At 39.8% G+C, this 16,319-nt stretch overlaps 1 protein-coding gene and 1 long non-coding RNA gene across 2 annotated transcripts in view; both read right to left on the bottom strand.

The window, feature by feature from the left end:
- Positions 1-16,319, bottom strand: part of LOC127956567 (uncharacterized) — a 355,838-nt gene that overhangs the window by 224,135 nt on the left and 115,384 nt on the right. The window lies entirely within an intron of this gene.
- LOC127956371 (uncharacterized) lies at positions 4,739-15,958 on the bottom strand. Its single transcript, XR_008153539.1, has 2 exons — positions 15,652-15,958; positions 4,739-6,330 (listed from the first exon to the last, which is right to left on the bottom strand). It is a non-coding gene; the product is annotated as an uncharacterized LOC127956371 (long non-coding RNA).

Genomic DNA, 16,319 nt, shown 5'->3' with positions numbered 1-16,319 from the left:
GTCCTGATCCTTGTCCAAAGTGTGCATTACCCAGAGGATCTACAGGTTCTCCACAGTCCAGCTCTCTACACACCACTGCAGCATCAGCCAAATCCCAGGCAACATCACACACTGTTCCCCACTGACCTCTGTGAAGAACCTCCACTCTACCAGCACAGCGACTGTTGCCACCAACCAACCTCACATTCACACGGTCTAATATTTTAAACAATTGAGAGAGAGAAAGATATTGTGAATTAATATTGTCATCTGAAACGCTACATTGTAATCGAACATCTTGAAGCAAAAAAAAAAATAAATCCCACAATATTCTGACCAATTCCAGAAAGCAACATTTCTTCACCCCTCTCTCTGTTGTTGTTGTTTTTAATTTGTGTACTTACCAGCTGTGATGAGTTTTACAACTGCAGACAGTAAAATGAACATCAGGCATCTTCCCATCATCCTCAGCATGATTAACACCCAGTGTACAAGCTTCTCCGCTCTGATGATACAGAAGTACAGGCATCCTCTTAATGAGAGAGAAAGAGGCCCAACACCCTCCAATCACACTCGCTATTACCTTATTAGACACAACAGAGGAAATCATCAAAGAACTTCAGTGACAAATCAGAGGACACTTTTCTGATTTTCTCCATATATAAACTGTCAGTACTGATTAACTCCTCCTCCGCACACATCAGTGAAGGGAGGCACACAGACACACACAAACACACGATTTGCAGGAGACAGGAAACTCTCCAGTTTATTTACAGCATCAAAGTCAAACACCTGCAGAGATGACATAAAAGCACAGATAACAAACTGAAAATGTCCAAAATTAGTGTATATATCATATCATAAACTCAACTCAGTAAAACTGTAAAATTACATAAAATGACATTTGAGTAAATAAAGGCTTACCTTTGTATAAGGCTTAATAGACTATGAGAGAAATTTAGTGAAACCTTAACATCCCACATAGCAAACGGACTTGGCCCAAATGTTGCCTCGAGTTGGCACTGCTGGCACTGCTTTTCAACCAGAGCTGGGCCATGTGTAGCACTGATGGCACGGGTGGATCACAGCAAACAATATGAGGGCCGATTGTTGGTGGGAGGAGTGTGGCCCACATCAGGCTAAGATCTGGCAGCATATAATGTGACCCATGATAAACAAGATAAATACAATATTGCATGATAATGGTTAAATGATCACATACATTTTAAGTGTATTATTGTTTAAATATAATCTTTAAAATGGTCAAAACATGATAAATTTCAAAATTAAGCAATTCAGTAAATCAGTCAACTGCATTAAACTGCACTTAATTATAATTTTATACTATATTATTATTCTCAACAAAAGTAATTTTGCTCATTTTGCTAACAATAACAGTTCCAAACAAGGATCACAGCACTGTTTGCATCTCTGAGCAATGGACAGTGTTAACTTATTGAATGAATCATCTTTTTGAATGAATTATTGAATAAATGACTCAGTGATTCACTCATTAACACAGTCAAATGCTTTGTTTCTGATTGAATAAGCCTTTTGAATTAATCGGTTGAATCTCAAAGACTCACTCATTAACATTCACTTGCTGTCAACCCCATGTTTTAAATGATTTCAAATGTCCGTATTCAACGTTTTATGTTAAAAACAAAACATTAGTCCTTTTTATACATCTGTATCTGCAGTTTAAATTAATCCATATCTCTTCTGAAATACATAAACTGTGTAAATGCATGCCATTTCAGATGAAGATTCCAGAAATGTTTATGTTAGAATGAAAGACACAAAGTTCTGGAACAAGTGCTACTTATTCTTACCCACAAATACAAAATTGAAGAAATAGTTAAAACTAAACACAATCTTGCTACTCAAGCTGTGTATGAGCATTTATACATACATATATATATATATATATATGAAGTGTTCAGATGCAAAAGCCTCTAAATGCCATCTGAAATTTTCATCTAAAATTAGGATTTTTATCAAGTTTCTATACTTATGTTCAGTTATTTCACTTTAATAGCCTGGAAAAGGACCTGCACATTGCCACTAAAGTAAAATGACTCAACCTATGCATTAGGAGCTTAATAAAAATCCTAATTTTAGATGAAAATTTCAGATGGCATTTAGAGGCTTTTGCATCTGAACTCTTCATATATATATATATATATATATATATATATATATATATATGTGTGTGTGTGTGTGTGTGTGTGTACAGTATATATATATGTGTGTGTGTGTGTATATATATATATATATATATATATATATATATATATATATATATATATATATATATATATACACATACACACATCTAAATTGATGTACTGTTACCTAAGTAGTAATAATGCTTTTGCCTAAGTACAAATATGTAACCCTGTGATTAATGCTATATGGGGAAAATGTTTTGTGTAACTTTACTAACATTAAGAAAACTGCTTATTTGCATGAAATGTATGTAGTGAATGATTTAGAGTAGAAACACTTATGTATTAGAAATAGTTTTTATGATAAAGAGACACTATAGTAGTTAATATGTATTTTACAGACGGTAAAGAGGAAAAAGAAGAAAAGGGCTCAAAGGTACTGGAAAGCATTGCGAGGTAAGGAAATGAAAGCCTTGACAGAGGATTTGGCAGCACTCCAGGTGATGACAGCAGGAGAAAGCTTGGCAGCAATGGTGGACCGTCTACATATAACAGACTGACTCGACGGACGGATCCTGAATAGCGCAGTGTCCCTCGACGGCTGATTCCAGCTGATTATCTCTTAATTTTGTAACTCTACTGTTGTACCATTTATATAACTTTTGTTAACTTTAATAAAAAAAGTTATATAAACTTATATTATATTAATTACAAGTTATTGTCTAAAAGAGTAGTAATTTAAGAGCCGTAAGCAAGAACTGACCACAGGGAAGTTGTAAAATTGTAATCGTAATGTTTATAGTGTTGTCCAGAGTCGACTTTCCTTACCTACCTGAGAATAATAAATAAATAAATAGGTAAAAGGTGTATAGATAAAGGAGACACTATAAATAAATATATAAAACATAAATATAATATGCTGCTTTACCATTTTGCAAGTACAATAAATACATACTTTAAGACTTTTACTCAAGTAATATTCTGAACGGTGACTTCTACCAAAGTCATTTTCTGGTAAGATATCTGTACTTTTACTTGAGTATGACTTTCAGGTACTTTATACACCACTGCATTACTGCATTCCTGACATAAGTCAGACCCTCAGTCACCTCACAGATACAAACACAATTCAAAAAAAAAATCACACTCAGGAATACAAACATAATTCAAAATAAAGCAAACTTAAGGCATATCATCACATTTATACTCTTCATCTCCGATTTTCTCATAAATGATCACTCTCTTAAGTTTGTAAAAGAAAGCTTTTTGTATGGGGACAGACCCTATTTCAAGCAAGCAAACAGTATAGATTCAGATAGGCCTGAACATTACTTATTTCAAAGAAAAAATATCATAAATCTCATACATTTAACACATTTCACTGTAGCTTCCGCTACTGGTTGTCTCTTCATCAATTGCTTTCTCCCCACTCAAATCCATGATAATGTCTTCATTGTACACAGTCATTTGAACCATTTGATGGGAAACACTAGACTTCACCAGTCTCTGTACTGAACTGGATATCAACTGAAAAATACATGGTAGACATAACAGCAGCAAAAATCATTTAGCAGCATTATGTGTATGCTCAGGCTCTTTTACGGCCATTCTCATCTGGGTGATGATATTGGTAACGTTGTCACTGTAGTCTGGAATATGAAAACAATATGATGTACCCAACCATGAGGCTCATGTTTATCTTTTCACTTGCGCGCAGACTACTTCGATGCTGTTTTTCAGTCTTAACGTTGCTCTTCCCGCTGATTCTTGGTTCTGGCCTTGTTGACGTGTATGTCTCCACTCCTTTCTGTGGGACCTTTCTGCAGTGGCTAGCCTGGATCCACATTGCTCTCTCTGCTACTTTCACAGCCGTGTGAGTGATCAGAAGCACCTGGAACAGTCCCAGACACCTTTTCGCCTTCCAGCTCTTTCTCCTCAGATCTTGTACCACCACAAAATCTCCGGGTTTCAGGTTATGCAACGGTGTTTCAGCAACCTTCCTACTGAGCAGCTTTCACCTGAACACAGACATTAGACAACAGAGAAGACATTCCCTTGCAATAACTCAACATGTCATGCTCACACACCTCTGTTGATGGTAGCTGTTGTTTACCTCCCCCTCTTTACCCATAAATGGTGGTTTGCCAAAGAGAATTTCAAAAGGGCTCAGGTTTACTCAGGATCGCTTTCTCATTCTCATGTACATGAGAATGATTGGGAGCACCTTAACCAATGTGAGTTCAGTTTTCTCACAACACTTAGCCAATTAGATTTTTATTGCCCCTACACAAAATGTGTTTCATTGTCTGAACTGCTTTTTCGTGGAATTTCCCATCTCGGGACTATTTCAGTCAGCAGAGCCTTTACTACTGCTGCTGCATCCTATTTGGACATTGGGAAGACCTCTACCCATTTGGACCACATGTCCACAAATACCAAACCATTTTTCCTTCCCTTCACATGGGGACAGTTCAATGAAATCCATCGGGGCTGTCTGGGATACCAGAGACATTTTTATGCCTCTTGCCACATTATGTGTATTATAAATGACACACCTTTTGCAAAAGAATTCTGCATAAATTTTGAACCCCTTTGTAAACCACAATTCTTTAATTTGCATAATCAATCAATCAATCAATCACCTTTATTTATATAGTGCTTTAAACAAAATACATTGCACCAAAGCACTGAACAACATTCATTTGGAAAACAGTGTCTCAATAATGCAAAATGATAGTTAAAGGCAGTTCATCATTGAATTCATTGATGTCATCTCTGTTCAGTTGAAATAGTGTCGGTTTTAATTTGCAATCAAGTCAACGATATCGCTGTAGATGAAGTGACCCCAACTAAGCAAGCCAGAGGCGACAGCGGCAAGGAACCGAAACTCCATCGGTGACAGAATGGAGAAAAAAACCTTGGGAGAAACCAGGCTCAGTTGGGGGGCCAGTTCTCCTCTGACCAGACGAAACCAGTAGTTCAATTCCAGGCTGCAGCAAAGTCAGATTGTGCAGAAGAATCATCTGTTTCCTGTGGTCTTGTCCTGGTGCTCCTCTGAGACAAGGTCTTTACAGGGGATCTGTATCTGTGGCTCTAGTTGTCCTGGTCTCCGCTGTCTTTCAGGGCAGTAGAGGTCCTTTCTAGGTGCTGATCCACCATCTGGTCTGGATACGTACTGGATCCGGGTGACTGCAGTGACCCTCTGATCTGGACACAGACTGGATCTGGTGGCCACGGTGACCTCGGAACAAGAGAGAAACAGACAAATATTAGCGTAGATGCCATTCTTCTAATGATGTAGAAAGTACGGTGTTATGTGAAGTGTTCCGGTTCCAGTTTACCTAATTAATGCAGCCTAAAAATCCTTTAACGGATTTGGATATTAAAAGCATATTAGTATGTTATGTGTATGCCAGGTTAAAGAGATGGATCTTTAATCTAGATTTAAACTGCAAGAGTGTGTCTGCCTCCCGAACAATGTTAGGTAGGTTATTCCAGAGTTTAGGCGCCAAATAGGAAAAGGATCTGCCGCCCGCAGTTGATTTTGATATTCTAGGTATTATCAAATTGCCTGAGTTTTGAGAACGTAGCGGACGTAGAGGAGTATAATGTAAAAGGAGCTCATTCAAATACTGAGGTGCTAAACCATTCAGGGCTTTATAAGTAATAAGCAATATTTTAAAATCTATACGATGTTTGATAGGGAGCCAGTGCAGTGTGGACAGGACCGGGCTAATATGGTCATACTTCCTGGTTCTAGTAAGAACTCTTGCTGCTGCATTTTGGACTAGCTGTAGTTTGTTTACCAAGCGTGCAGAACAACCACCCAATAAAGCATTACAGTAGTCTAACCTTGAAGTCATAAATGCATGGATTAACATTTCTGCATTTGACATTGAGAGCATAGGCCGTAATTTAGATATATTTTTGAGATGGAAAAATGCAGTTTTACAAATGCTAGAAACGTGGCTTTCTAAGGAAAGATTGCGATCAAGTAGCACACCATAATCATTCCCCCTTTCGATGTGTGGTCTTTCCCATGCATCGACTTAGCATAGCGAGGAAAGAAGTGTTTGGGTAAACAAGGCTTGCCATCTCCACTCATCCATACTCCATTCACCACTTCACAGCCACTCTGTTTCCATTTATCTCTATCCTGCCCTGTCGCAAATGTCTGCATGCTCTGTAAAGATGAAGAAATATCAGGGTTATTTTCAGATAACAAAATATACTCTGATGATTTTGAACAGAGCTGTACCTGCTGTCAGGGTCAAAGGTTCCAAACTCCTCCTTAGGGCTTCGTTGTAACCTTTGCCCTCAAATTCAAATACAAATCAGAATTGGCTGTCTTTATCAACTGGCACGCTAAAAAATGCATTTGCCAAATCTACCGCTGAGAAGAATGTTGCATCTTGTGGTATTTGTGACAAAATTGTGTATGGATTTGGCACTGATGGAGCTCTTTGTCTGACAGCAGCATTCACAGCCTGTAAATCCTGTACAAATCGCCACTCTGTGGGCTGACCCTCATCCCTTTTTCACAGGAAAAATTGGAGTGCGAACTGGAGAATCATTGCATGGCACCATTATCCCCTCTCTTAATAGTGACTCAAATACTGGTTTTATGCCAAGAATTGCTTCTAGTTTTAGAGGGTATTGACGTTGACATGGTCTGTAACCAGATTTTGGGGTGACCACAACTGGTTCACATCCTTTAATCAAACCCACATCATATTTGTGTTTTGCCCATAACTCTGATGGCACTTCGGCTAATGCTGGGTGTATATCTGAGGCACAAATAATTGTTATGCAATGATTTTCCCTTTCTCTTTTGTCAATGGGTTCCACAACTCTCTCTGTCTCAATGTCATGCTTGAACTCAGACATAAACTCTCACTGTGACACCTCCCCCCCCACCCACCCACACACACACACACACACACTCTATCTGTCTCCAGTCTTTGGCATAAACACAGCTTTTCACAAACAGTTCTAATCTGGGCCCTGTCTGGCTCCTGTCCTCGGAAAAGTGATAAGTGAGGCACAGAATCCTCTGCCATTAAGTAAAACTGAAGCTGTTTTTCTGTCAACTGAAACTGCACACAAATTTTCTGTCCAAAACATTTTATCAAAATGTGAGGTTTCTCCTTTCTCCCCCTCAAACCAGTCTTTTTCATACTGGTCATCTCGTTGTATTACAACATGTGACGTGCAATGCAATTTGTCAGGCAGCATAATCTCTCTGTCAAATGGTTTTGTTCGATTTTTAGCCAGTTCACACATCATTTCAGCCCAATCAGAATTTATGATGTGCCATTCATATGACCATTTTGGTTCTGCTTGCAGACAGCAAATCTGCTCTTTCTCTGCCACTCGGACACCCCCAGAGTCTGCAATCAGTGTCAAATTTAGTTTGCACAATAAATCTCTCCCCATCAAAGGCACTGGACATGCAGGGGTGTATAGAAAAGCATGCCTCAGCACCTCGCCCCCCTGTTTCACAATTCAGAAGCACTGTGAATCTTTCACAAATTACGTGCCTTGATGCAGAAATTGACTCATTAATTTCGCCTGTTAATTGTGGTTGGCACTGCAAATCACATGGCTGTATAGCTCTCTCTCTCTCTCTCTCTCTCTCTCTCTCTCTCGATATATATATATATATATAGAATAGTTTATATACTGTTATAAATGCTATTGCTCTGCATTGTTCATATACTTTATTTATCACCTGCTGGAGATTTTTTTGGACTTGAAAAAAACAAAACCGAAAACAACTGTTTTCATACAGGATAGCTGGACGCTGTTGTCCATATTAAGAATTTCCTGTTATGACTTTCTGCACAAGAGCACCCTCAGTCTTCGAGTATGAATGAAACATATGGAATGCAGAATTCGCAGGATTAATAAACTCTGCTGTCTGCCGCTTCTCTCCTGGTGAAAATGAACTGAGCTTGCGGTTGCTGCTTGTCGGTGCAGTACAGAAGGGATGAAAGGGGCGTTTCAGCGCCGCCCACACATTCAAACAAATATTAAAGCATAATCTCATTTTTTACCCACAAACAAAAATACGAAAAATCCAGCTATTCGTTTTCCGTTTCTTAAACAAAACGAAAAAACCAAAATCAAACCGTTTCTCATTTATTATTTAGCCTATTTTTAAATAATAAGGCTTCCCTTTGTCCCCTTAGAAAGCCCAAAGTGACTAATATGTGTTATGTTCCTAGGAATGAGGGCCTTGGTGAATCAGCAACATCTACTGAGAAACATAGTCACCTTATAATGGTAACGGTAAATGGTCAGCATGCTCAGGCTTTGGTTGATACAGGTAGTACACAAACTTTGGTCAAATCTGACTTGCTAAATTGTGAAATGTTGAACTATGGTGATACTGTGTGCTTGGGATGTGTACATGGGGATGAACACATTTATCCAACTGCGGAGGTCTCTGTAGTGATAGAAGAACAAGTATACCTGTTAAGGGTGGGGGTGGTTGAGAAACTAGCATTTGATGTGGTGTTAGGGGAAGATTTTCCTTATTTAACTGATTTGGTGGGTTCCGTATCCAAAATGTGTGCAGTAGTTACAAGGTCCCAGACCAAAGGATTGCAACCCCTTCCCAATGCTGATGGTGATCTGTTCTCTAATGCAGGGAAGGATAGAAAAAGTAAAAAACAGAGACGACAAGAGAAGCATAAGGGGAAAGATAGGATACAAGAGAGCTTACCAAATTTACCCGACTCTGGGTCCGAGTTGATTAACTCTCATTGGCTGGTTCCTGAAAATTTTAGGGAATTGCAAAAGGAAGATGTTGCTTTACAGCCCTTGTTTGCAAAAGTGTGTGAAGTGGATGGTAAGCCTGTAGGGGTACCAAAGTTTGGGGGGGATCGGTATATTTTAAAGAACAATCTTTTGTATTTGGCTGATCTCGAGAGTCCTAGATTAGTGGTACCTAAAGCACTGCATCAAATGATTTTACATCTGGGCCATACCATCCCTTGGTCAGGGCATTTAGGCAGACAGAAAACGTATGAGCGAGTCAGCCAAAGATTTTATTGGCCAAAAATGTACCAAGATGTGCAGGACTACTGTAAAACTTGTACTGAATGTCAGATGGTAGCACCTGTTCGAACGGCTGATAGAAGTTATCTGCAACCGTTGCCCATTATTGGAATTCCATTTGAGCGTATAGGGATGGATATCATCGTTCCCTTGGTTAAGAGTAGTTCTGGTCACCAATTTGCATTGGTGATCTGTGACTATGCTACCCAATATCCAGAGGTGTACCCCTTGCGTTCAGTTCAAGTTAAGCACATCGTGAGATGTTTGGTAAACTTGATTTCAAGGGTTGGAGTTCCATCTGAGATTATCACTGATCAGGGAACAAACTTTATGGCTAAAGTGATGAAGCTATTGTATAAACAGCTAGGCATTCAGGGAATTAGAACTACACAATTTCATCCTCAAACTGATGGTCTTGTCGAACGGTTTAACGGTACCTTGAAAAACATGCTGAAGAAGTTTGTCGATGAGTCTGGGAGGGATTGGGATAAATGGATTCCGTTTCTTCTCTTTGCTTATAGAGAGGTCCCTCAGTGTTCAACCGGATTCTCACCTTTTGAACTTTTGTTTGGCAGGCAAGTTCGTGGGCCCCTGGACGTGCTCAAAGAAGGGTGGACATCAGAGGAACCAGCCCAGTGCAGTATTGCTTCATATATCTTACAGATGCGGGACAAATTGGAGAACTTTAGAACTCTGGCTAAAGAAAATTTAGCTGCCGCCCAACGACGACAAAAGGTATGGTACGATACACATGCCAGGGGAAGGAACTATGAACCTGGGCAGAAAGTTCTGCTATTATTACCATCCGGTATCAGCAAGCTGTTGGCAAAATGGCAGGGGCCGTATGTTGTGACCAGAAAACTTGGTCCAGTAACCTATGAGATTTTGTGTCCCGAAAGAAAACAGCCTAAGCAGGTCCTACATGTCAATCTCCTGAGAGAATTTAAGGAGAGGGGGTCTGATCTGACAGGTCCAGAGGATGTCAAAGACCAAGTGATGATGGTGAGGGCCATAGAGGAGGAAGAGGATGAACCTGATATGGAACCAGTTCGTTCGTTGCTGAAGGCCCCAGAATGCTATTCAAGCTTAAATAACCAACAACAACAGCAACTAACTGAGGTACTTCAATCTTTTCCCTCTCTTTTCCAGAAGAGGCCTGGAAGGACTGAGATCCTAACACACAACATCATCCTGAAAGACACTACTCCCATACGACAGAAGCCCTGTCGAGTCCCAGAGAAGATGGTGGAACAGTTAAAGACTGAGATCAAGACCATGTTGGAAATGGGGATTATAGAACCCTCGAAAAGTGAGTGGTCAAGTCCCATCCTGTTGGTCCCTAAAAAGGATGGAGGAGTTAGATTTTGCACTGACTTCAGAAAACTAAACAGTGTCTCATGCTTTAATTCTTATCCGATGCCTCGTATTGATGAGTTGATTGAGAGACTGGGTAAAGCATCCTTTATGACCACATTAGATCTGTGTAAAGGTTATTGGCAAGTGCCCCTTGATCCTTCTTGCAAGCCCTACACAGCCAGGTTATTGGCAAGTGCCCCTTGATCCTTCTTGCAAGCCCTACACAGCCTTTCGATCTCCTTCAGGGTTATATCAATACACTGTTATGCCTTTTGGATTATATGGAGCACCAGCCACCTTCCAAAGGTTGATGGACCGTGTACTTACGGGGTGTGAGCAGTATGCAGCCGCATACCTTGATGATGTGGTGATATACAGTGGATCCTGGCAAGAACATCTAAGGCATCTTGAGGATATCCTAAAGAGGCTTCAGGAAGCTGGGCTCACCATTAACACCACCAAATGTTCATGGGCTCAGACGGAGGTCAGGTATTTGGGGTACTTACTGGGACATGGTCAGATCAGACCACAGGTGGAAAAGCTTAAGGCTATCCAAAATATTGCTCGCCCGCAGACTAAAAAGCAAGTGAGATCTTTCCTTGGATTAATCGGCTGGTACCGCCGATTTGTTCCCCACTTTGCATCACTGGCTTAACCTTTGACTGATCTGACTAAAAAGAGTCCTGCTAAGTTTTGTTGGACGAGTGAGTGTGAAGAAGCCTTCAAGGCCCTGAAGAATCTGTTATGCAATGAACCAGTGTTACAGAGCCCTAATTTCACCCAGAGATTTATTGTACAGGTGGATGCTTCTGATGTTGGCTTGGGAGCTGTACTGGTCCAAGGAGAGGCTCATGATGAGAGACCAGTTCTATTTTTGAGCAGAAAACTCTTTGAAAGAGAGAGGAAATACTCCACAATTGAGAAAGAAGGACTTGCCATCAAATGGGCTGTGGACTCCCTGCGGTATTACTTACTGGGGTGTGAATTCACATTACGTTCTGATCATCGTGCCCTGAAGTGGATGCAAACTATGCAGAATAGTAACTCAAGGATACTGCGCTGGTGTCTGACTCTGCAGCCCTATGTATGTACCATTGAGCACTGTCCAGGTAAGAAAAATATTATTGCTGATTATTTGTCCCGTTTGCCAAATTTAGATCATCCAGAGGGGGAAGAAAGGGGAAAATGTGATGTGGCACACATGGGTCAAATGAAAACACCATAGACATGTTTGGCAAGATATTTATTTTGTTTGTTTTACTTAGAAACAGTAACATGGAAGGTGCACATTCCATGGTGACTGCTGGTAATGTGAAACATTCAATATAGTGTTAAAGTCAAGAAATGTGTGAATCGTAACATGCGTTTCGTTTCTGTGTCTTACCGGTTCCTGGAAAGCCCAAAAGAGTGGCCCGTGAACAGGAAACCAGTTTATGGCATTCTGAAGGGGAGGAGTTACACAATTAAGGATGTGTGGATTAAATGTCTTGTATATGTATACTTTGATGAATTATTAGGGAGGGAAGCCTTTGGTTAAAGGAGAACTTCATTATGGGTGTGACTTGTGAGGCTGAAAGTCTATGTGAAGTGTGAAATGTACCGTTTAACAAATGGAGTGTTATGATTGGTCCGTTTGAATACTAGGGGAGGGGGCCAAGGGTATAAAAGAGTAGTGGAAATGTCTGAATGGAGGGACGGGTGTTTGTTGGAACAGTAGCCAACTATTTAGGTTTTTTTCTTTAGTTTTCTGTTATGTCCTGAGTTGTACTTTAAATAAGTTTTCTTTTGTTTTGTTTTTTTCCTGGGTTCAACTTGCCCATTTATTTGATAGTTTGTTTTGGTTTTGCTATGTCTGTTTGAAACTTGTGGATCCCAAGAATAAAAAAAAGGACTTTCCATGGACTTTTCCTGGAGTTTTGCCACTTCTTTTGCTGTCAGTTAGCCATTGCATCGACCATCTTACCACACCGAACATGACCCCTCTCTGCCAACTTTTTGAACATTTGGTCATTTATTTATTATTATTATTATTAGGCTATTATAATTATTTCGATAACGCATAGACCTAAATATAAATGATCAGAAACAAATTGCTTCAACACGTCGAGTTGTTTTTGATTCAGTGTTTTTGATTCGGTGTATCAAACGAGTGGATTGAACTCACTCATTAAGACAGTGACTATCTGCCACCTGGTGTCTGTTTTAGTTTCATATTAAACGTAGGCTATCACTTCATTGATTCCATCATGTCATATTTATGTCTTCAAAATGTAGGCCTAAGACACTTCATAATATTTGTATGCACTTGTAGGCTAATTGCTGTGTAAATGCATTAAGATCTCTTCTGTATTGATGGCTCTGATGAAGCTCTGGTTGGATTTTAGTGGTAGGCTAACTGCCCTATAGGCTACAGTCTTATCCTCTAACTGAATTTATCGATGTGGATTAACGTGACGTTCATACATTTAATAAGGCTGTTGCTGTCAGTATTGCTTTTGGAAATTAGGCTACATTCAAATGCAATGGTCTCGTTTCAAAAGCATTGGTCAATATGCTTGCGTCGACTTCACTGTAGCCTATGTGCCCTGCTTCCTTTCCGTGAGTTTTGACCGAAAAATGCAAAATATCAAGCGCTTCCGTTTCAGAGTCTCTGTTTCATGTTTCTTAGCCCAGGACATTTTACAAATCCAGACCAAACGATCCTCTACGGCCATGTCCGGAATAAAGACTAGCATATCCATGTCACACAGTAAGATTTTAACCATATACCTCGCAGTCACAGACCGTATCAACGTCAGTGATACTTATTGTATTTCGCCCACAGGGTGTCACTGTGGCCTCAACCCTTCGCCTTCGCTTACTCTGTTGAGGTCTTCACAGTGCACCCGAGACCCGTCGACCCCGGACCCCGGACCCGACCCGGGACCCGTACGGGTTCGGGTCTATATTTTAAATTTAAATCAGCCGGTGTCCTGACATTTTATCCTACCCTGTCAGATTTTCCTACCCGGGTTTACTGCGCACGCGCACATCAATATCGCGTCCTTTGTCTCATGCTAAACAACAATATTTAATGTATCTGCATTACTGTAAGGGTAAGTTTAGGTTTGGGGTAGGGATAGACTTTAATAAAAACGCAATCTAATTGGTAGAAAATAATATTTATTGTTGGTTTCCTGTAGCTGTATCCCGTCTAGCTACAACCGCGAATATAACACATAATTACTGTATTTGCAGTACTGTAAGGGTATGATTAGGGTTGTGGTAGGTATAGACGTTAATAAACCATAACTTTACAGTAGCATTTTTCGTTGTGGAATTGTAACACCCACTGTTTTAGTGGGAGGTAGGAAAATCTGACAGCGTAGAACAAATCGACAGAACACCGGGTCCGGGTCGGGTCCGAATCTATTACCTCGGGTCCCGGGTCTGTTTAACATTGTGTGTAATACCCGTGCGATCGGAGTCATCGGACTCGGAGAACATCCGGCCGTGATCAAAGACTGCTTGTGTTTTTTGTAACTTGCAACTTGTAAAATTAGGAAAAGAAAAGAGTGAGCCAAAAAAAGTGATCTCTCTCTCTCTCTCTCTCGCTCACAGACTCAGAGTTAATACAAGTGCACACACGGTAATGCTTGCAGACTTGACACACTCATGTTTAATATATTTCAAATCAGCAACACAATCTGAGGTGAACTGTCCCATGAATGTTTTCTATGACGCTCAAATTGCGTTAAAGCATTTTAGGTTGATACAGCTAGCACGCATGTGCAGTCATGTTTGTATGGCAAGCAGTGAGGGACACTTCGACCGCCAAACCGCGTTTTGCATTTTCTCCCATTTTTATAATATTATAAATGAACCGTTTAATCTTAAAGTTTTAGTGGTTCAGATTCAGACTCGATGCAGAGCAGAGAGCACAGAGATCAGATGATAGCAAATAAATAACGTCAGTGGCCATGGCATTGCACGAGCGATCGTTATTATAGTTCAAAAGGCAAACAGTGTAAGTTATTATGCGAATTAACTCGAGTCAGAATGTACATGTGCACAGTAGCATTTGTCATCCATCACCGTGACATCAAGTGGACTTTTGAAGCTGAAAAAATAATGAGTGGATTCAGCTTGGACTTGGAATAACGAGAGAAACTTTCTTGTCGGAGGATTGTAATGCATCACAGGCAGTCAGGTACAAGGAAGAGAGACGACGGCTCTTAGCTGTATTCTTCGCAACAGGTTTATTGACTTGTAATAGCAATTTAAGGTGGAATATGTGAACGTCGGGTCCAGTCGGGTCTGTGTCTTCCCGGCGGGTTCGGGTCCAGATTTCAAATAATATACGGGTCTGGGTCGGGTCCGGGTAGGCATTTCTCGGATCTACACGAATCCGGGTCCAGCTTTTGAAATAATAGACGGGTCCGGGTCGGTTCGGTGTAGTACATTACGGGTCTCCATAAATGTAGAAATACATAAATGTAGAAATAAATAAATGTAAAAATAAATAAATGAAGAAATAAATAAATGTATAAATGAATAAATGTAGAAATAAAGAGGAAATAAATAAATATGGGAAAAAATTAATATTTACATAAATAAGGAAATAAATGTATAAATAATTATTTATTTTCGTTTTTGTGCTTTTCCATGTATATATATATATATATATATATATATATATATATATATATATATATATATATATATATATATATATATTTTTTTTTTTTTTTTTTTTTCACATTTATTTGTATATTTATTCATGTATTTATTTATTTTTTATTTTGGCAGATGTGGCATTCCATAGAAACACACACTGCAGGAGAGTTTAGCGCTCCGTGATGTTCATTTCGCCTTATGAGTCCGAATAAAATATCATGTCATGCGCTGACTATCCTGTCTCTTTAAGTTTAAATATATATTTATTCACACCAGCCCTTGAATACTCTATACGAACACCCTTGCCCGATAAAGTGCGTGCGCGTCCCCCGAGTAATCTACGCCCCTGAGATATATATATATATATATATACACACACACACACACACACACACACACACACATATATATATGATGGCGAGTATCTTACCTTCTATCGCTCTCATGCGGTCTTGTGTGGAACTGTAAGCACAAAACACTTCCTCTGGACTCACTTAAACGTACTCCAAACATCACGCGTGTAAAAGTCCACAGTGTGCGCATTTGAGATACTTAATGATATGGAGAGAAAGCGCCTAATATTCTTTTTAAAGTGTCGACGGGTATGTCATTAAATGCCATTGTTCACGGGTGAGAATATTTAGTGAGAGCAGAAGCTGTTGACACAGTGTTTAAGACGTAAGTAGTCAAATAAGGAAATGATTCCTCTGAGCGACCGAATGCGCGGCCATGTTGAGTGTACCAGTGTGCGTTTTGTTGAATGGCGAATCGAATATGTTGCCCTCACACGTGTTTATATTGACAGAGAATGTCTAATATGGTGAGAAGTTTCACTCTCACTACACGTCCGGCTTCTGAACTGGTTGCAATTCCACTCTGATTCCATTTGAGGGCGCTCACAGGACGAGTGCAGAATGAACGGAGGTCAACCAAAATCCAATTTTCTAGTAATTTGAATGTTGTATTCGAAAGGAGATGAAAAGAAATTACACATTGCTGTGTGTTAGATTTTTCAGAGTCACTTATTTGCTTTAAAAAGTCTTTTAAAATGTCAATGACGTCATACACAATTCATTAGCATAATGCTAGCGTGTTATG

This window comes from Carassius gibelio, chromosome B4, assembly GCF_023724105.1.
Source record: "Carassius gibelio isolate Cgi1373 ecotype wild population from Czech Republic chromosome B4, carGib1.2-hapl.c, whole genome shotgun sequence".
NCBI classification, from domain to species: domain Eukaryota; kingdom Metazoa; phylum Chordata; class Actinopteri; order Cypriniformes; family Cyprinidae; genus Carassius; species Carassius gibelio.
This window is presented reverse-complemented; position numbering and strand designations above follow the sequence as displayed.